Here is a 23,124-nt window from a genome sequence, read left to right on the forward strand (position 1 = left end):
TTTGTGGATTTTGAGGAGCCTCATGTGGCCGTCGGGCCTGAGCTGACCCTTCGTTTGGCGAAAGATTCCATCCGGTAACTTCCTCCGTTTGGTCCAGCCTAACAATAGTAAACAGATGGCAGGCACATAATGAGTGATGGATGGGCCGCGTTGAACACTGACGTGGATGCTCCTCGTGTCGGACGGCTGAAATTTGTGAAATGATGACAAGATTTTGGCTTCGCTCATAAAACGCTGGACTCTTTGGATATACATCTATCATTCTCAGCGGCGTTGTTGATCGATGTGTTTAACTAGAAAACATCATTTTGTACAGACGAAGCAAAATGCAGTAGACAGTATGACCGTTTTCAAGCAAAGAGTCACAGAAGGTTTTAAAATGAGCTTAGTCACTTTTTAACTCGGACTTGACTGATTTACCTTCTTGCAGCCAACAGGAACACATCTACACACACATACCGACACACCTGGACCAGCTACGTGGATCCAGCCTGGACAGGAAGTCACTCCGCTGCCAGTTCAGCACTCTTCAATCTTTTTCTTTTTTTTTTCCTTTTCAATTTAAACGTCATGTGAAAACTCAGCAAGGAAGTCCGGAGGAAATCCAAAGGTCTGATTCCTACCGCTCATTTGAAGGTTATGCTTTGCTGAAAGTGTGTAATAAACTAATCAGGATGGCATCTGCTGTTTCCTCCGAGAGCCGGGCGGCCGACTGCGGATTTTCTGCAATGAGAACCAGATCTGCTGGCAAGAAGTGGAAGCAGCAGCTCGGCGGAGATGTCTGTCTGAGGTAACAGAACGCATCCAGTATCGTCTTCTTCCAGTCCGACTCATCCTGTCCTCTATGTATACCTTTTATCACAGTTTTCATTATTCTGGGTGACTGTCAACTCTAAAACTACCAGGTGTTGTTATTGTCCATGTACCGATCACCTGCAGAACTATTAACTATGGCTGCCATGTGCAGAAGCAGCGGTTCAGAAAAGTTTAGTTTTCCCCCGTTTCCACGGAGACGAAGTCTGAGCATTTTCGAAAAGATCCACCTTGAGAACAAAGACTTGCATTTTCAGTGACTCCGAGCGCCATTGTCATTTAACGGATCCCCAAACTGCAACTTTTTGGCGGCCACTGTTTGGTGTTTGGGGTTGAGGGTGAGCGAGAAACCCCCGGAGATACAGCTCGCTTTAAATTTGAAGCCAAGACTTTTAATCTGAAAGGGATTCACTGCATCCGCGGGACGGGAGAGCGCGAGGGCAGACGATAAAACAGACGCAGGGACGACGGAAAACCGAGTGGCGTTATGAGGAACCCACCTGTTTCCACACAGAAACACAGCGGCTCTGTGTGTGTCGGGCTGCGAAACAGCTCAGCAGCTTCCAGCTGCTAAAGGACCGACCCGACACCGCTCAGATTGCTTCAGCTTCAACACGAGAACCCGGACGCCGGACCACGTCCTCGGTCCGAGGCGCAGATTGATGGCACGCGGTGAAAAACGCAGTGGTGGAGTGTTTTGACAGAAGCTGCTGCAGGTAACCGAAGCAGCTCGTCCACCGCACGAAAACAGATTTTACAGCTAAGAATTTTAACGACGGCGGCCTGATCGGCTGCTTGGTCCTGTAAAAGAAAACAGAATAAAATTATCAGCTATGCAAACAAATCTTGCTATAAAAACGTCTTGAAGCTATTACCGCTACAAGTCAATGGAAACAGCTGCAGCGTAAACCTGACAGGCTCCCCGTCGAGCTTCTGGCCTCTCGCTTCTGTGGTGCCTGCTCGTCTACGAGCGCAATTTATCTGGAGTGAGATACAAACTGCGATACAACAGCAGGGGTCTGTAATCCTCCAAGAGGAGTAGAAAGGAAGAGGAGTCGAGTTGCCTGTGCAGGGCCGAACATTTCTCGTCCACAGACTCTTTCATATGAAGTCTCACCAGCCTGCCTCCTCTGGTTAAACTAATGGATTTACTGCTAAACTACCGACTGCAGCAAACCCTAAACTCCAGAATAACATAAACCACTTTAAAATCTTCCAATCGTCATGGGCTTGGCTCAGCTGGTTGGGCTGGGTTGTTTCTCAATTGAAAGGTTGGACACTCACTCCTGCACACAGAGTCAGCATGCATGAATCAAACCAGGGATACTCTGAGTGAATGTGAGCGAGCTAACCACCACACTGCATTGATGTCAGTATCTCTAACTTATCCATATGTTGTGTTTTTGTTTCCACTGGTCCCACAGAAGTGAGGTTTACCCCTTTCATGACATTTGTTCTGATCATTCTTTAGAAAATGTTGGTTCCTATCTCGGAAGTCGTCATGCCTGCTGCCAGTAGAGGGCACCAGTAATACCTCCATGTGTATAATGGAGTCAACAGAGTGTGTTCATTTCATAACTCGTACAAAAGAGGAGCCGTGTCCATTAGCCGGTAGCCTTTGGTGTTCATGCACACGGTTAACTTCCCACTGAACCGGGAGTGCTCGTATTTAGAGATGGACAAGAACAAACCCAGACTGGAGCTGGAGATTTTCTCACTGTGATGTTGGAGACCTAACCACTGCAGCACATTGTTGTAGATTTTATTCTTCTATGAATTCTGCAAATACCTTTGTCTCAAATTGAGAAGGTCTTGGATTGATTCTGGTCTTCTCTATGTGGCAGTTGCATGTTCTACCCTGTTCTGTCACTTTTCTCAGGTACTCTTCATTCTGCAACATTTCCTAGTTAGTGTGTTTATGTGTCAGTGATCGTTAGTATTCACTCTGTGAACACCTGGAATAGTACTTATCCTCTCCCTGTACCTCCTGGGATATGATCCGTCTCCACGTGACTCAAGTCTAAGAGACGGACAGATGGACAGATCTGTGGACGGTCGTGTTGCTCCCCTGAGCACTCAGAACGAAGCACTGAAGCGACAACAAATGATTCCGATTCAGAAGCCAGCAAAGTTTCAAATGAGCCCATTACAGACTCTTCAGAAACGTTCACAATGGAACCAACGTCAGCGTCTGATTCCTGTCCGGTGATCTGACTGTGACACTGCGAGTGAGGAGGACATGTGTCTCAGCTTGTGTCCTGGCAGAGTCCCGGAGGACGGGCAGAAACGTGACCGGTCCCAGCAGGGATGGGGCCCTCCCGCTGCACTCGTAAAGGTCACGACCTCGGCATTGTTCAGCCGACCGGGGCCGTCTCTGATCCCGAATGTTCGCTGTCAAGAGTTCAGACCGGGGCCAGAGGGGGGGTCGGAGGGTTCATGGAGGTCCGGTGGGGGATCGGTATGTAATGACCGGAGGGTTATAATTGGACTGAGAGTCACGGCTGATGCTCTGGATTCAAAGAAAGAGAAGATGGAAAGAGAGACTGATGAAGAGCGAGTGAAAAGAGGCAAATGAAAGAGGCTGTGACGAGTGGATGTCTTTGCTTTGTGTGAAGTGAGGCTGAACAATCAGGATAAAAGAATCATGCAGAGGACAAAAAAAAGAGAGGAATTCAGATCTGTGTCCCCATCGACAGGTCAACGTGAGACCCGAAACACCCCTGCAGCAGCAGGACTCACGCCTGGCATGTTAGACTGCATGTGGCATGAGCAAGAATTAATGATAATAAAAACACTCTAAAGTGAAAATCCACTAAATCTGATGCAGCACAAACAAAGCTGCAGTCGCTTCAATCACTGCCGATTTCACTTCCACCAGCAATTTAAGATTTGAGTTAAAAAAGACTTCTATCATTGTTGATTTTTAATAAGTACCATAAGTGCATATTATGTCTATTTGGACATCTGGATAATGTTGTATAGGGGACTGAACCCCCAATATTGGTGTGTGAAGTGGACAAGTTGAGTTACCCTTCAGTTACCCCTCGACTCTAGAATTTACCCTAATTTCTAATCATTCTAGACTCCACAAGGCAGTCAAGTGAGGGTAACTTAATCATTGTACTAGATACAAGGAGAAAAACACAGTTGTTGATACAGCATTACTTTTGTTTTGGTCTTTTGTGACTTTTGTGACCACTGATCATTAATTCCAGTGGCGGATGGTGGTGGAATTTGTTGGGAGGGGGGGCTAACAAATGCTTAAATATTACCGATTTAACAGTTAACAGAGCAACAGTTGCAAAAGCAACATCACCTATGATACACACACTTACATCAATTACAGGTACACTGTACTTTTTTAGTGCAGTCTCTCTCTCTCTCTCTCTCTCTCTCTCTCTCTCTCTCTCTCTCTCTCTCTCTCTCTGTCTCTCTCATGCACACACGTGCGCACGCACGCACACATATATTTACATATATATTTACGCACTACAAAACATGTTCCAACCCAACTCCAACGGCTGCCCACAGACAGCCTGCAGCAACTGTCTGATTACAGCTGCTTGGTGACATGCAGTGCTAAACACGACTTCAGTACAGCAGATCACCTCAGAAAAAACAAGGCGTCACAGTCCTTTAACAGGTCAACATGGGCCGACCTTATTTGAAAAGAAGCTCACATCGACGCCTTTCTGGGACGCAAACAGGTTAATCACCATGTCGTTGAAGTTGGGTAAATTTTTGGATGAAGTCCGTCTCAATAGACAGCGTGGCAAGTGCATTCAATCAAAGCAAATAGTCCACTTCGTTCATGCTGACGCCGCCATAGCTGAACTTTTTCTCCCTCCTTCCTAACTCTGGCGCAAATAGCAGCCCCGCTGCGTTAAATCACTGCTGTTGGTTAAAAGTCAGCGGCCTGTGGGCTGACTGAAGCTAGCCCAAAATGCTCAGTAAACCACGGGGGGGGCGGGACATGACACCTGTCAATCACTTACAAGAACGAAATGAATGTATCTGCTGGGGCTGTAAAAAACAGCCCATTTAGAGATATTCTATGTTTTTCTTTTGACTGATTGGAGCTGTTGCTACCTTTGGTTTCACCTAAACTTTAAACATTCTGCTGGAAGTTATTTAAAAAATAATTTTCTCATCTTTTTTGTGTTAGCTGTCTTTTTGTGCTGGGAGGGCTCAGCCCTGTTAACCCATCTATACCAGCCGTCCCTGATTAATTCACCTTTAACAATCAATATGCAGGGTTGTTGTCCTGCTCCTAACTTGTGACTTTTGCCCCAAAACCATATCTGATCACTGAAAACACATAAATGTCCTGTCTGTCAGACCCCGATGAGACTGGAAGGACTCCACAAGTGTGGTTTTGCTGTTTTGTTTATGACCCTACAAAGTTAGTAAACGATCTTCATGTACTGCATTGCATTATGTTATTCAGAACTTTCTGATGACGTATTCTCGAGGCCTTCAACCATCCAAACCACTTCCATCATCCATGGCGCTGACCAAACTGTCGCTTTATTGCAACTTTTGACTTACAAACACATGTAAAACCTACTTTTGATGAAACACATATGCTTTTTAAGCATCTATTATTGAGCCCTTCCATTCATATGAAACCTTCCTTTTCCACTAGGAAACAACTGATTATAGTTTGTTGTGATTTAGCTGTTCACTTGAGAATGGCACGCAAGGCTTTTCGAACACGACTCCCACAGTGTAGCATTTTTTTCAAAATTAACAAGTAAAAATGAGAAAATCACAACCATTACTTAATGTTTTTGAACATGCATGAGTAGATCGGAAACAGTAACATCCGAGGATTGCAGGGGCGCAGTGTTGCTCAGTTTTCTAAAATAGTTTTCAGTATGATTTAGCAGACCATCATCTGCATAAAGGAGGACACATTTCTTAAAGACACCAGATGATGAGAGGACAACAGATAGACCTGCTTTGCTTCTGGTTCTTGTCTTTGTCATTTTTTTTTTTTTTTAGATCTTTCTTTAACGAAGAGCCTGCATCTAAATTAGAGAGCATCCTCCTCCCACAACTGATGTAGCTTTTCACCTCTGAAACTTCAGTTTTATTAATGAACCTTTGGTAGCCATGAGTCTCTTGCTTCTACGCCACAGTGGAAGACATTACCACATTTGGTCATCTCTCATGGGGGATTTCCGAGAATCTCAGCTCCTAACTATTTAACATTTAACAGTGTAAGTAGCAAAGAAATAAATAAATAGCTGAAATCACGTTTATTCACTTCAGGTTTTCCCTGGACTTCTCCTCCTTCGGCTGCCAAGCTGTAAATTGAAGGCTAACTGCAGCGTCATTTTCCGCTTCGAGCTCTGCTGAACCCCCACAGAGCGATGTTAAGAATGAAGAAAAAAACCCTGTCTGGACTGTGTTAGTGCTCCTCAGTTGGTTAAAGTTTAAAAACACACAAGTGCATCAGAGAACAGCTCCATAAACGTGTGTCGAGCAGTGAGAATGAACTTTCTGTGACTCTGGTCGTCGGGCCTGTTGACTCCACCACACCCCGCGATGAGTTCCGTGGAAGTTTCCACATGTTTGAAACACACTGACCTCCAGAAAGTGAACAACAGGCAAGAAACGGAGAGGAGGCAGGAGGAGGGAGGGGGTTGTTCTGGGTGAAACGGGCCTCATCGCACCATTCACAAACGGAACAGAGAGGACAGGCGGTGGCAGAGCCCGGGACCAGGCGAGGCCGTCAGGACTGCTTTCCATCTGAACACACACTCCAGAATGTTCATCCAAACACCCCCAATCCTTTTCATATAACCTGCGTGATGTTTATAGCTCAACACATCATCGTTTCCACTCCATATTTTAAAGATCGTCGCCTGACTCAGCCAGCCAGCTTCAATAAAAGCTCTGCGAGGCGTTCGCTGGTCCAAGTGGCAGCGGTTCACCTGAACCCCGCGTGCACCCCTTCGCTCTGCCGACACCCAGAAACAGGCACGTCGAGCACACTCAGACATTCAGAGCTCTGCAGGTCACTTGAAATGAGTTTTTGAGTCCAGTTAAAGGCCATGTTTTCTCACTGTAGGAGCTGTTGGGTGTTTTCAGCGTTTGGTTGGAATCAGTGAGGCAAAAAGCTTATTGAAGGGTCAGAGAGTGATTCTTGTATGCCAGAGAATCAAACAAACAGCTGTACGTCACCGAAGCTCAACTTTTATTTGTTCCTGCATTGGAAGTGTTTTTCCTTGTTGCTTGTACTGAAAACCAAGAGAAAATTACTGGTTTTGCCCTTTAAACTGTGCATTAAAGACCAGGAACACGATATCCTTGATGTTCAAGTTATCTTCAGTAGTTCATGTGGAATAGGACTTGCAAGCCTCGTCTGCTCCTGCCACGCGCTGGACAAAGCCTACATTGTGGCGTAACTATAATTATTTTTTGATTGAAAAAAAAAAAGCCTTGTAACATCATGAGGGAATTCAGTGCTTCCAGTTTTGGGGCAGTTGGGTGACTTAGGTTTAATCCCTACCAACCCTGAACTAACCCTAACCCTACATATTGTATACATGCATATTAAAATGCATAAATTTTTGGTGAATACTCTCAGAGATAAAATCAAATTTCTGTCATTTGTTTGCGTTATTCACCTAATTAGTTTCTGGAAAGTGACAAAAATTGTGATTTTCGACGAAAAACTCGGTTATTTTATCACTGAAGGTCAGTGTCTTGGTCAAGTGTTTTTTTTTTTTTTCATTCAAACTGGAAGTTAAGGAGCGGAACAACTTTGATGGGCGGGGCTAGCCCATCACTACTTCCTGGTTCCAGAGCAAATCAGGCGTGATTTCCCAAAGTTAACAAACAAGCATCTCTGCTGACAACGTACCGCCCCTAAAGTGTCCCCCGTTTACACAACATTGAACAAGTGAGTGTAAAATATTTTTGTTTTAGGTACTGAAAACAAATTTTTTTAAAATGCTCTGATTCGATCTCTGTGTTAATTTTGAAAACGCTCCATCTCTGTCTCGATGGAAATGGGGGAGGGGAGGTAAGTCTTCTAAAACATTCTGTCTCTGAGGAAATGTGGGGAAAGCACAACTTTTTGAAAACACTCTGACTTATAGAAACAATGTTCGTTTGACGTTTGACTCCAGAGTGTCATAACTCAGTCCATGTTCTCCTGGTCTTGGTCCTGGTCCAGCTCCCAGCCCATTTTCTGCTGGAACGTGGTAGTTTTAGAGTTTAGAGTCACCCGAAACTGTGGTTCATCTTGGTCTAACTATCACAGACTGGACACTTACACGTGAGCCCATTGATGGATTTCAACAAAAGTAGTCAGTTTCATTCACATAATGAATTAAAATAAAAAAGATGAAGTGTAAGATAACCTTGCGCAAAAGTGCTAACCGCTACACCACTATGCCTTCCATTCAGCATCCCATCAAATATCAAAGCAGCTTCCATTTGCAGCCTTTGGGATGCAGATGTGGCTCGAAAAGCACAATGTGGTGTCACTTTTTTCTTCTCACAGTAAAAACAGTCGAAGGATTTCTCAGCCAAAGCCTGAAAACTGGAAGTGGTCGCATATCTTTGCTGTTCCATTTGTTCAAAACACTTCAAATTGGACTCTAGATAACAGTTTCCATCTGAGCAGCGGATGAATCATCCTCCTTCACAGACTCTAAATTGCTGCCCGCCGTCTTGATTTATTTAAGCCCTTTGAACCAGTCCGGGTATTTTAAATGTTAACAACTCCCAACGACTCCAACCGCGGCTTCTGTGCCAGCTGAACATCACATCAATGGCAAAGATAGGCCGTTCACTGATGACTGGTATGAGCCAGAAAAAAAAAACCCCTCCAACTCAAAATAAGGCCAGAAAGTTGGAGTCAAAGCCATCATTGTAATTCCTTCTTTTAAATCATGGTAATGTGTCTGACTCATAGTTTTTGATGTGAGTTTGCGATGAACACTGATGTATTGCAACATGAAAAAAAATTTTTCTAACTTTCTCACACAAAATAAACTCAGCGCCGTCGGACTGACGTCACAGTACCAGCGTTCTACCCGTCAGTCGTTCCCCCCTCGTCAGATGTGGTGCGAGCAATCTGGTCATCAAACTGCGTCAAGCCCATAACGCATCCTCCTTCGTTCATGTTAGAGTCACACAGACCGGAGCTGATTGGTGGGAAAAACTCTAAACAGGTGGACGGTCCATCACTGAGTTACACACAAATAAGAGCAATTCAGTCACCGCTCTGCCCAGCATGTTAGTTATGATGGGATGGTAAAAGGAATAGCTGGAGAACTGTCACTCCGCTGCAAATTAAGTTCTAGAATTGAACCGAGCACAAGACTGTAAAAGCATCCGGCCCCGTTTACACTGAAAACGCATCGTTTTTGAGTTTTTGTTTCAGAGGAGTTTAAGGTTTACGCAGCAACGTTTTGAAAAAGATGCCTGTAAACACGGAAAACGATGCATTTAGCATGAATAAGTCAAGTGGGGTGAGAGATATTCACCGAAAACCAGTTAAAGGTAAGATTTTGAGTCCTTCCATCCATTCCTCCCTTTGTCCATCCATCTATCCCACCCAGCCATTCATCCATCCCTTCATTTTCCACCCTTCCCTCCATCCGTCCATCCATCCATCCCCTGTCCTCCCTCCATCCCTCCAGATTATTTCAAACCACAGCCCGTCCTCTGCAGGTTCAGAAAGTTTGCGTCTCTGCAGCTGTCTGAAGTGAAAGCGGCACAAAGCCGAAGAAAACGCATCTGACTGAGAGCCATTGTGTGAATAATCCAGAACACATTGTGGGGATGAAGCGTGGAGATGGTCGATCTGATAACACGTTGGCCTGCAAAGATTTAAAGTCTCCTCTTGAGGTTCAGACAGAATCTTCTGCCTCTGTCTCCAAAGGAAACCTCAAAATCTTGTTTTCTAGCGTGAAATCTGGCAAAATAATGGAATAAGGAACACGGGAGGCGAAAGAAAGTCTTACTGTGGGTTGAAAGAAGACTGTGATGGAGGCGTTCGGGGTGGAAGAAGTTGATGTCTCCGGTCACTGATAGCTGGAGACGTCAGCAGAGGAAACTTGAACTCACCTCGACTTTTCTGAATGACTTAAATACTTTAATTCTCTACCTTCAGACATAAAACACAAACTTCGACAACACTTTACCTTGTTCAGAATCATGGACTCCTTTGATTCCTTTAATATTATTTATTTGCTTACATTAAACCCGGTATTTTACTACGTAAAGTAAAATATTGGTGTTTTCCTGTCAGTGTGATCAATTCATTAACTTAACCTCAAGGTCATTTAAAATGACGATGCTGGAAAGAAGACGAGACAACCTAAATATCAGTAACATTACGCTTGTCAAGCCTTTTGAATTTGAGAGCTACATTTTTTAAAGCTATGTCAGTAAAAAAAACTTTATCAGGACAGTTATTGATGGAGACGACAGATTGCTTAAAGGGAATGTTTCTTCAGTGACAGGTGGAAAATGGGAATAGTTTTTATTGTCTCTGTAGTAAATTTCTTACCTTTTGCATCTTTAAATACATAAAATCTATTGTAAAATACATAAACAAGGCCTTATCATGGACAGCCTGAAACGGATTCCTTCCTATGGAAGAGATTTAAACAACTGAAATTGGTACAAAATAATAATAAAACTATTGTTCCAAAGAATATTTGAGGTTTACATTAATTTTCACTCAATTGTATCAGTCCTTTTTTTTTTTTTTTTGTTAATTTTGCATAACTATTGAATATTAGTTTAATATAATATGTGACGTTGGTCATACTGAGCATTTTATAATACCTGTTAAAACGCTGTAACCTTTCGTGACTAATCCTCGCGGCTGTTGGATTGTAATGGCTCATATGGGACAGACCGAAGTCCTCATCTTTACCTCAGCCGAACTGTTGGTCTGTGGGAAATGAAATTCAATCATTCTGAATGTTTTACTCTGAATCTTTGAGATCTTTCTGGCTGAACGGATTCGGATGCGATTGTTTCATCTTCTTTTGTGTGGAGCTCTGTGAACTGGGAGACGCACAATAGGTAGTTTGAACAGGAAACAATGGAGGCAGTAATATTTAATATTGAGCAGCTGTGAGTCCCATCAGAGAGCGTCCTGTGTTTTATCAGCCTGACCAGCCTGTCAGACCACACTGAGGGCCTATTGTTGGACACGTCTGTGTGAGTCTGTCCTCTGTGTGTTTTAACGATCGATATGAATACACTCTCAATCCTGTCGTAGGAATAAACCTACTGTTATTAGTGATGAAAACTTACTGTTCCACCATGTAAACTTTATTCTACCCATTAATTGGAGGTACCTTTATGTGTTTTGATATTTTGAAACCAACATTTCACGTTTAATTAGGCATGTAGTTTATTTCAAACATTTTGGTAGCGAACAGGCTAATTAGCTTGGTAAGAGAGAGTTAGAATCTCTGTTAAAACTGGATGGTCGTCTAATGTTAACATTTAGAAGATTACGCTTCACAACAGCTACCATTTTCCTTGATTTTAACTAAATATATTGTAAATAATTTAACTATATATAATATATAGTTATATATATAAATATATAGTGGTGAGCAATGTATCGCTCCCTTTTAAGTAATTGTTTTTAATTTGGGAAAATAAAGCTCACACAGTTAGTCTCACACTAGTTTCATTTTTGATCAAAATCCACATTTATCCTTGAAGTATAAAGTTAAGCTCAAGACTTGACAGGCGGTAATTAATGGCTTTTAATTAAGATATATTAAGTTTATGTAAACCTTTCAGTTCTTGTGAAACACTCTGACCTGAGGGTGTGTGTGTGCCTGTGTGCATGTGTGTGTGTGTGGAAGTGAACATGTCCTGTTATATAATGGTGATGTGATCAAGGTATTTACAATATCAGTTACACAGTGTGCAAATGTCCTCCATCTGCCCGCTGTGTGTGTGTGTGTGTGTGTGTGTGTGTGTGTGTGTGTGTGTGTGTGTGTGTGTGTGTGTGTGTGTGTGTGTGTGTGTAAATGGGCTCCATGTGTGCCGGGTGTGAGCCCGGCTGCAGCTGGAGGCGACACCGACCAATAAACACACACTGATCCAGCTGTGAGGTGAGAGGTGAGCCGCGAGTCGGATGGAAACTGTCCTGGGCCATTTCCACCGCCCTAATGGACGCGTCCACTCGCGCGCGTGTGTGTGTGTGTGTGTTTCTATATTTGCATGAAGAAACTTTAACCGCGTGCTGAAGACCTTTTCTTCACGTCTCGTCTTCAAAGGATGGCCGGCAGGTTCAAACGTGGTTTTGAATGTACAAAGAGGAAAAAACACTCTGGTTACAGTGGTGCGGTAGAAGAATTCAGTCTCCATCAAACCGAGACTTCATGTCCGTCAAACTCGACTGTTTTAATGTGATGAGTTCCTGGATTTTAGTGGGAGAATAGTAGGAGGAAGATGCTCTGTAATCTGGATTTTAGAGGGAGGAAGAGGCTCTGTTATCACTTGAAATGAAACAAGTAGCATTGCAGTAGTATTGCAGCCAGTCTCACTGTCTTCTATCTCAGCAACTATGTTACTAATGACACAATAGTTATCAATAGGTTGGTAGTTTTACTAATAATAATAGCTTTTTTTTTTTTTATTTGACCTTTTTGCACTTTTTTTAATACACTGTTGTCAAATGCATTTATATTTTGTTTATTTGAAGGTGATTGTTGATGCAAACTGCTCCAAACTGGAACCGCCTCCCCTGTTCGTCTGTTATTCTGCTCACTCTCCGGAACATCTGTGTTTCTCTTCTTTAATCAGCACAAAACAAATGTGATTACTGAGCGCAAGGAGTCTGAACTCATCGGTGAAATTGGAAAACTGGTTCATCAGTGGTTCAAACTGACAGGTGTGTGTGTTGTTGCGCGTGTGTGTGAGTGTGTGTGTGTGTGTGCGTGCGGGGTGGAGTTCGGTCAGCTCTCTCAGGAGAAGTAAAAGTTTAAAGCAGATCTGGATTTTATTTTACTGTCTCCTGCTTTTCATTGTCCCGTCGAGTTTGAAATGATTTTCCTGATTTCCTCCCTCCCTCTCAGGGCTCGCCGGTCACCTCTGTCCTGCCGAAGTGTCCTCGGGCAAGGCGACCGACCTCTGACCCCTCCCTCCTCCAGCCCGTCACTGTGAGTTTTTCGAGTTGTTAACGTCGTGTACCGTCTGAGCGAGCGAGCCCGCGTCCCGAAACGTCCCGCTAACCGCCGCCCCCCCGGGGCGCGCTTTGCCCTCGGTGTGGTCTGACAGGCTGGTCAGGCTGATAAAACACAGGACGCTCTCTGATGGATCGCACAGCTGCGAAATATTAAACTCCACAGCCTCCATTGTTTCCTACTCCGACGTCCTATTGTGCTCCGCTGTCGGAGGAGTTCACATGGCTCACTCATGTTAAACATTTCAAAGCTTTTTGTTTCTTCAAGGTTAAGGGAAGGCAGGAAAAAAAAAAAAAAAAGCCCTCCATAAATGTATCTCTCAATCAAGTGTTTCATCTCTCACGAGCATTCATGTTTTCCAGAGTGCAATTTATGAGTTTTGAGAACATTTATCATCCAGCAGAGACACTGTGATTCCAAGAGCTCCAGTGGAAATGAGCAGAAGTTTGATTTTTAAATATGCAGACACCCGTGGGTGGATTTTAGTAATAAATAAATAAAACGGAAAATCGTGAGGATTTCCAGCTGCCTGTAAAGGATATCTATAAAAAGTCACACTGAAGCTGTGAAAAATGTTAATGACAACGATTGCTTCAATTAATGGAACAAGCTGCTCTCTGTGCTGGACATGAGCTGCAGTTACATCAGTGGGTGGGAGGAAGATGCTCTATGTTCTGTTAGCGCTGTGTGGATGCAGTCTAATGCTCGAGGCACAAAACAACCTCAAAGAGACAAAAACGATTTAAAAAATGACATAAAACATCCCCAAAGCCACGATGAGTCATAAAACAAACAAGACAAACACAAAACCTGTGAAAAATTACACAAATAAACAAGAATGATACAGGAAGTGTTCAGAAAAATTCACAGAACGACCACAGAGATGCACAAAACATAGAAAACTACACAGAGACAAAATGAAACGAGACCAGAAACCACAGAGCAGTGAGACCAGCAGACACACTGGAAGCAGATCTGCATCCTTAAAATCAGCAGACTCACACCGTCACACTCCAAACACTCATAAAAACGCCTGATTCCCATGAGCCTTCGCATCAGGAAGCAGCGCCTGGATGAGCTTCAGTGTGTGTGTGTGTGTGTGTGTGTGTGTGTGTGTGTGTGTGTGTGTGTGTGTGTGTGTGTGTGTGTGTGTGTTAAATATATGTGAGTGTTTGGATGTCTGAAGGGCTGCCACAGGCGGACGGGCGTGTTCTGTTTACAATGCACCATGGGAAATTAGGGGCGTGATGCTATCTAAAGTTGTGTGTGTGTGTGTATGCGTTTGTGTGTGTGTGTGTGTGTGTGTGTGTGAGCAGCTGTGTGTGGACAGCAGAGAGATGTCAAGCTGCGGGTGTGGACGGATGAGAGAATCCCTCCATTTTTTTCTCTCTCTCTTTGTTCTTCTGTTGGTTTTTTTTCATGTTTATAATCTTTGTTTTGCGTCCTGCAGGACGGCCGTCAATCAGCGTCGCCATAGAGACCTCTATCTGGACAACACCTGTCCCGGATTGGTCCAACTCCAAAACCTTTATGTAACGTAAGTAACATCTGAAGATCTCAGGAGCAAAGAAACGTCTGTAAAGACGACTACAAACCGGGGCAACACAACTACAAAGAGACAAAAACAACCTCAAAGAGACAAATTAAATACAGGAACACAAAAATAACACACTAATAGCCATGTCCAAAAGACAACAAACCACAAAGAGACACAAAAAAAAATCTATAAAGAGACACAAAACAGCCTCAAAGAGACGCAGCAACTCCAACGCATGAATAATACAATTAAATCAGTTTTTCTTCCTAAACCTCAAGCAGTCTCATCTCTGCTGCAGCTGTACTGAGGAACAAAACAGTTCCGTTTGAGACGCGCTGTGGTAAACATCACGGCTTCCTTCATTGTTGTGTGTCAGCTGTGAACACACATCATCTCTGGGCCCTGGTCACTCGAAGCCAGTGATTCAGCGGCTGTTTACTCGGGATTAAAGCGTGTTATGAGGCGCAGATGTGAAGGTCGTGGCAGTGCAGACGGAGGAGGGAGGATGTTTGCGACGTCTGCTCTGGAAGAAAAGAGGGAATCCCCACAATGCCCCAAAGAAAAATGGCTGCCAAGGAGAAAATGAAGATCAGTTACAGTTTGTGTGAATGGAAAACGACAGCATCCACCCTTCTCTGTGACGGATCCCACAGTGCACGGTGACGACAGCTGATCGCAGAGCTGCTCTGGAGCCTAATGACACTTTATGGATCCAATAATACAACTTGAGTTAAACTCATCAGTCATTACTTCCCACTGAACAGCTGATTGACTGCTGAGTTCAACTTTATCATGTGACAAGGTGATATTCTAGTGAGACAAGAAAGGATTACAAATCAACATTTCAAGTGAAAACGCACCATTTTTTGCATTTTCATTTCCAAAAAGTTTCACCTTTACATAGCAATGTTCTGAAAAATATGTCAATTTCCTGGGAAACTCGCAGGAAAACCGGAAACAGTGTTTTTAATGTCCGTCTACTGAGAATGGGAAGAACTGTTTACTACGACTGCAGCAAAGCACGTCCCGTCACAGCTGTGAAGTTACAAACATTCCTCTACAACGGCAGCCGCGGTGCTTCTTATTGGCTCCGGTGAAGACAGGTGTGCTGCGGCTCGTAAATCAGCGCACGTCTCTAATTGGTCGCTTGCGACTCCCTGATTGGTCAGTTATAAATTCAACCTGTCGGCAAGTCCCGCCTCACGAGGGAGAGTTTGATGCACACACTTAAACATGCTGTGTGTTTAAGCGATGAACAAGATATGCCTCGTCCCAGAGGTGTGTGTGTGTGTGTGTGTGTGTGTGTGTGTGTGTGTGTGTGTGTGTGTGTGTGTGTGTGTGTCCGGCTGGAGACCCAGAGGCGGTCAAACTGTCACCACCCATCTATCTGGCGCCCTCCTCACCTACACACACACACACGCAGTGCGAATGAATCCCTGCAGCAACATTTGTTTTACACCTTTGTCCTCGCTGGCGTGTTTTCCCTGCGCTCACGGGTGTGGAGGTGTTAATGGGCGATGCAGAGGCGGCCCGCTGGAAGTGGCGAGGCATAAACAGGGACGGCCTCGCTGCCCGTACGTCTTCGTCAGCTGTCGTCGGACTAATTTACAGTCCGTAAACGCGCTTTCTGTGTTTCAGCTCAAGTAACGCCAAGTTACATAACATCTGCCTTCGGTTTCTTCAGATTTCTCTGCAGGTTTACAAGCCAAATGCTTTAAATATTATCAACGCCTGATGTCAGCCTCACAGATATGACCTTCTCACCTCTAACATCAGTCTGTCTATATTTCAATCTTCTTCAATTTATGGACAAAAGTGGAATCGAGATCGTTGAATATCAAAATAGCAGTCTTTATGTTGGAGATATAACAGCATATAACAGCATATAACAGCAAACGTGTGGCTTTGTTGCGATAATGGGAATCAAACATTCTTCAGACAGTTCTTCATTCTCTGTTCCAGTTCATAAAGGTCCCATCTTGACCCAAACCAGAGGGTATTCCTCATACCGGAGGGTCTTACTTGGTGACCAGAGAGAACAGTGTAATAGCTGTGTTTCATAACCCAGACAAGCCTCTTTATCTTATCCTGACATCTTAGTGATTTTTTTTTTTTGGCTGCAAACCTGTCAAACCCAGGTCTCCAGGTCGTCTCGTCACTGTGGAAACTGAGACTTTCTTGCTATGATCACTACTGATCTGTGCTTGAAGCTGTGGCCGTCTGATCCACCTATTAGAAAAGCTGTTCGCTCTTGTCAAAGCTTGTCTTGGCTTTGGGTCTTTCAGACTTCTTCCTGTCTCAGTTTCTGAAGGAACCTGGAATCACTGACACTTTGAGTTTCTTTGAATTTCCTCATTGAAAAGACATCTTGAGTGTTTTGATGGTCTGTCTGTCTTCCATGGTGAACACTCTTCTGCAGTTCAGTACCGTTCAGCTGATGCTCACGAGGGTCTGGCACCTCAGTGTGTCCAGCACTGCTTTTATACAAACAGAGTAGGTTGGAAGTAATCCAGAAAATTTGAAACGCCTGTAGGAACTGGTAGCACCAACGTTCAAGGCTCGATCAGCATCGTTTGCTGCAGAACAGCTTGGAGTTGTTGAATCATTTCTTGTTCCCTGATTCTGAAATGTGCATTTATGTTCAGGTTCGAGCAGCCTTATCTTTTATTCACCTCTTGCTGTGCAACACTTTCCATTTGTAAGTACCTTCATGCAGTACAGTACAGTACATAGTACATTTCAAACTTTACTCAAACAACTTAAATTATGATAAATAACTAGAAAAAATTCTTGAATTAATTGTTTGTATTTAAAAACTGAATCTTGAGATTGAAGATCTTAGAAGAGCAGGAAGAGTTTGTACGGGAAGTTTGCAGTGGAAAGACACCCAGCTGTAAAGCAGAATTCCACTGTGGAAAAATGCGCTGTGTGTTTCCAATCGAAGGACATTTCCAGTGAAACTGTCCGCAGGTCGTCGGGATGTAATTGTGCTTTTTCATGTTTGCGCAGCTATGTGGAGAAAACAAAACAAGGTGTGAGTGAGTCCCTGAACACATCCTGCTGTGTGTGTGTGCGTGTGTGTGTGTGCAGTGAGTCACCCCGGGGAGTGCTGGAGTGCATGTTGGAGAGTCTTACATGAACACGAGGGGTGCTAACATTTGTTTACATAATGTTTGTCGAGCGAGGACTCCGTCTATACGTTCATCTCACGATTTGATGTGTGTGTGTGTGTGTGTTGTGTGTGTGTGTGTGTGTGTGTGTGTGTGTGTGTGTGTGTGTGTGTGTGTGTGTGTGTGTGTGTGTGTGTGTGTGTGTGGGTCGGCTTGGTTTGGTGTGAGAGCGACACACAGCTGCTGCAGCCACGTCCCTCAGAAATAATGTTACACGCCAGAAAACATGCAACAGAAAGCTGTAGAAAACCGTGTGTCTCTCTCACTGTTTGTGGTGCATTTGCATAACAAATGTGCGTGTCCTTACGTTTGTGTTGCATGTGTCTTTTCGAATTGTGCAGCGAAACTTTTATGCGTAATTCATTGGGTTTGAGTGCGTTGAGAAAGGTGCTTGTTAAGAACTGGTTATACTTTTGATTTTTTTTAGCAGTAGCCCAGAATTTTTTTCTTTAAATTGTCACAGTGAATGGAGTAGCGGCAGTCTGAAAGAAGAAAGCGTGCATTTAAAAGACACGGGCGCCAAACCGACTGCAGTAAAGCCTCCCATTTCATGTGTAATTTGTGTGTGAAGTCTGGAAGTGATCTTAAGCCAAGAAAATCCAATCCGGCCCACCGAACCACCGAGAAAATTATCAAAGTTTCAAAGAAATTTTAACAAATTTCTTAAAAGTAGCACAACACAACAAGACCCGGACTGAGATAGCAGTGATGCCGCGAATAAATCAAAATAACTCGTCTCTGTCAAACTAGCCCTAAAGCCAAGCTGTCAGGGGGAGATTGTTGTATTGTTTAGATGTTTTTTTGATATTTCACTGCATTTTGTCACAGACGGTTTCATTAGAATTAGCTTCATGTAGAGATTGTTGTTATTTTCTATGTCGATTCTTTAGGTTTTGTGAAAATATCCCAACAACAAAGAAAAATTTTAAAGCTTGAATTCAAAGGTCCACTGTTTTACCGGTGATTCGTATGTAACTTGACGTTGGTCTGTATGTGGCCTCTGATCTAAAATCAGTTTGACACCATTGATCCGTGCTATTAAAAACTCATAAACAGTCCAACATCTCATCGAAACCTGAATCCAGATGTGGCAAAAACTATTAGACATATTAAAAGTCAGATTTATTCAAGCTCTCACAACCTGTTGGGGAAATGAGATGGAGGACTTAAAGGCGCTCTGGATCGGTCAGTCTTGGTTTCAATCACTTCAAGTGGAGGGTGTGTGTTTTCTTTTTTTTCTTCCTCTGTGTTTTGGAAGGTTTTATGAGAGCCGTGCCACGAGCAGTGTGGAAAAGTCATTCCACACTATTCATTTCTTAGCCAACTGATTTAATGTTGAGATGCAGTTTTATTTTATGTTTTTAAAAAGTGGCAGAATATATGGAATAGATAACACATTCAATAGTGGGATTGTTGTTTTCCTTAGAGAAAGAACAACCAAATGTAACATAAGTCAATAGCAACATAAAAAAAGAAAAAAAAAACCCTGGAGAAACATAAGACAACTACAAAGTCAGGACAGATACAGAGAGACCGAAACAACCACCAAACCTTCAAAGAAATATGGAAGAACACACAACCGCAAAGAGACACAAGGCAACAGCAAATATAGTGCGATGCCGGCCTCGTCCTCCAGACCGATCTGGACTTCTTTAAAAAGCCATTCCTCTTCTTTTCCATCTTCTCTCTTCCAAACACTCGTCTTTGTTTCTTTCTACTTCCTGTGTTTTGTTTCCAGATGATATTTTCCCCCAGAAGTTTCGTTCATATCTGTGTGTGTGTGTGTGTGTGTGTGTGTGTGTGTGTGTGTGTGTGTGTGTGTGACCATAAAGTAAAAGTACCCATAAGGTAAATCTTTACATTTTTGACCCAAACACCTGGTGGTTTAATGTTGAGGGAAAGCCTCTGTGCGTGTGTGTGCCCGTGTGTGTGTGTGTGTTGTGTGTGGGTGTGTGTGTGTGTGTGTGTGTGTGTGTGTGTGTGTGTGCGTGTGCGCAAGCCTTTAGTCTGCGTCGGCCGTCAGTTCCGATGTGTTTCCCAGACCTGAAGCGCTCACCATCAGGTCAGCCAGAGAGAGAAGTGACTCAGCTCTCCCAGTGGGCCCATACACTTCCATTACAGAGTGTACACACACACACACACACACACACACACACACACACACACACACACACTTCCCCCTCTCATTCATAACTCTGTAGCCTTCACTCTGGGATTTTCTTCCACCAAAAGGTTCTCATGAGTCTTAAAGGAACATTGTTTTCTGTATTTTACTCACCAGCTTTAGAATAACCGGGAACGTCAACCCGCACCAAAATCAGTGGATAGCTACTCTGTTATGAGTTGGCAACACTATGATAAACACTGTAATCAAAACCAGTATTTTTGTCTAAATTTGACTCTCTGACTCCACGTCCTGAGAAACGTGGAAAACACAACTTTTGTGAAATGCTGCCACCAAACATTCACACAGACCACTCGTGCTGCTGTGTGTCACTACATCCACCGCAGGCCGCCATAAATCTGCCAATTTGTCTCGACAACTGATGAATGGCCCCTCTTGTAAAGTCCATTGTCAGTTCTCAGGCAGTTCTCCTCTAACGTGGTTATGATTATCTGAGTGACGGAGCTGCCGTTACCTGCAGGTCATCATAAAGCCATCAAGGAGCTGATCCGGACGGATTTGGCCCGTCTGGGTCGTTTCCTCCTGAGACCGAGCTCGGGAAAACACATACAGCTGGATTCATCTGAACACGTCTGCTTGAAGACTCAAACTGGAAACACCCGTTGCAGTCATGAGTGGAAAAGCCTTTCTTGGGATGTGCGCCGGGCCCTCTTAAAGCTGGCTGTGAACTGCCTCCCTCGGGGGACGCCGCGTCGGAGTGGACGCGCACAACAAAATCAAGAAACATCTTTGTATCAAGCACAATGAAGAAGCAGGGGGCGACACGCCGGCGCTCCTGACATCCGACCTTTACGCCGGTGAAGAGGACCGGCAGCTTCTCCTCGGGGTGGGCGGAGTCCTCGGAGATGGACCATTATTATAAACAGAAGATAAAGACCAAGAGGAGGCAGAGGAAGACTGCCAAAGCCCCGCGCTGTGATCTCCAAACTATCTACAACTAAACACAAAACACATGGTTTCCCATTCAAAGCCGAGGACACACACAGAAAAGCACCTCCGTGATATTCACAACTACAGCTACAGTTTCATGAAGTTCAGCATTTATTAAGTATTCTATACAGGCCTTGTTTAAATAAAACTATACTTTATTCAGACATGAAAGAAGATGGATTATTACTACAGTATCAGTATCAGGAACACACAAGTTGAATATCTGGAAGCTCCAGACTGGAACATGCTGACGTTTAGACAGGATGTCGTCTCAAAAGTAGACTGTAATTTTATACTTTAACCTTCTTTCTAAAGCAGGGACACATAATTCAACAAATATAGTCATCATTTCACTTGCAGGAGAGCAAAGTTTGGAACAATATTTGATATTTTAGGGAATTTACATGACAGAAAATTGAAGTTATTGTCTTTTGAATTGTTAAAAGTTTAAGTATTAAGTTATTAGCATTTTGAAATTTGGCCAAATGGACCTGGAGACAACCGGAGGTTAAAGGATCTGATGGATCATGAAGAATACAAACCGTGGTTACAATATAAAGTACATCCGTTATGTAAGGGAAGAACTGTGCAGTAGTTAGCTGAGAGTGTTTATGCCCGTTTGAACCGATTCTAAAACGTGATTTAAAGTTGGACAGACTTGGAGCAGATCAGCTCAAACATCTTCCTTCAAACAAACCAAAAACACTTCGTCGACTGACTGGACCTCCTCTTCTTGCTCTGTGCATGACGCCTTGTGTGGAGAGATTTCTGGTCAGACGCAGCAGAGTTCTGGACCAGATGAAGTTTGTAGGTGCATGTTTTTTTTCCTTCCTTTAATCATGTGAGGGCGAGTTACGTTCACCACGGCAGAACGTGGCCGGAGTTCTGAACGGACCGGGCGGTGCTGTCAGCGGTGAGTGATGGCGTCGAGGCAGAAGTTGTTTTTGGGTTGGCTAAATGGATTTCACTTATAAATCACTTTTCCGCTGCCTTAGTAGTCCCCAAAGTGCTTCACACTGTTAATCACATTTACACACACCCGCACAGCAAAGCCACGCAAGTCGCTCAATCCTTCCGTTGGGAGCCGTTTGGGGTTCGCCGTCTTGCTCAAAGGCATCTGGACAGGAGCAGGTATGGGATCGAACCTGCAACCTTGCAATTGAAAGATGATCTGCTGCACGACTGGCCGAGGGAGAGGGCACTGCGGAGCAGTGGTTCTCAACCGGGGGGTTGCGACCCACCATTGGTGGCAGAAAAACGCTGAAAGTCAATGTAGCAACTTATTTCTTACTTATTACTTGCTAATTAGTTATTAGTGAATTATAAATGGATGTATGATGTGATATTTTCCATAAGAGATAAGTCATTGTTGAGTAAAACACTCATATCCTGCAGACAGCACAGAAGCAAACGCAGGTTTTCATTTCCGTCTTCTGCAGGAATCCCCCCACAACAACCGCTCTGGAAACTTTCTGCTTCTGGAAACTTTCTCACCCGGAAACAACATAATAAAGCTCTGCAGAGGTCGTCAGTGTGTTTGTGGAGCTGAGGTGTCATGTGGGTCGTTTGACCTTGGTTCACCCTCCTGCCGTGAAAGGATAAATCTCTTTAAAATGGAACAAAAAAACCCCACCAGAACAACAAAAGCAGTCTGATGACATCCTGACGTCACGGCCTGAGGTCAGCTGACACTCTGGGGGGATCATCGAGCTTATTTTCACCAGATCTGTCAGAGTTGATTCCTGGAGGAGTTTTTTGGACTGAAAGGATAATAGTCATTATTTGGAAGCGTTGTACACTGGTGCATTCAAGGAGGCTCTGAAATTTGCACTTTGTGTCAATTAAAAGTTCATTCAATAAGGTCAACAAAGCAAGGACAGCAAAAAAAAAAAAAAAAAAAAGAAAGAAAGAAAGAAATGAATGAATGGCAGGACAGAAGAAAGCAATAGAAATGGGATGAGAGGAGGGAAGATGGGAGCAGTAGAAGTTAGGGGTGTAACAATACATGTATTTGTATTGAACCGTTTCGGTCCGGGCTGTTCGGTTCGGTACAGGGCTGTGCACGGGTGAGTTCACGGGCCAAAGTTTGTTTTTTTCCCCCCGGCTCACGGGTCGGATGGTGCGTGGTTTACGTTCTGCGGCTAGCATGTGCAGCTACACCTGCAGCCATGATTGCTACTGCTAGCAGCTTCGTCCATGCTTGACGTGTCCGCGTGGCGCATTGGTCCCTGGGACGTCATGTCATGAATTTCTGTCCACGGACGTCCGGCGCAGGACAGATTTTGTGACCACATTGCGCGTATGCGC

The 23,124-nt window shown here is 43.9% G+C and overlaps 1 long non-coding RNA gene and 1 pseudogene across 1 annotated transcript; both read left to right on the forward strand.

Annotated features, from left to right (window-relative positions):
- The first annotated feature begins 681 nt into the window (after positions 1-681).
- Positions 682-14,532, forward strand: LOC115394039 (uncharacterized). The gene is made up of 3 exons (XR_003932003.1): positions 682-790; positions 12,888-12,971; positions 14,446-14,532. It is a non-coding gene; the product is annotated as an uncharacterized LOC115394039 (long non-coding RNA).
- A 1,510-nt stretch (positions 14,533-16,042) lies between these two features.
- Positions 16,043-23,124, forward strand: part of LOC115394657 (SCO-spondin-like) — a 136,523-nt pseudogene continuing 129,441 nt past the window's right edge.

This window comes from Salarias fasciatus, chromosome 9 (assembly GCF_902148845.1).
Source record: "Salarias fasciatus chromosome 9, fSalaFa1.1, whole genome shotgun sequence".
In the NCBI taxonomy this organism is placed as follows: Eukaryota; Metazoa; Chordata; class Actinopteri; order Blenniiformes; family Blenniidae; genus Salarias; species Salarias fasciatus.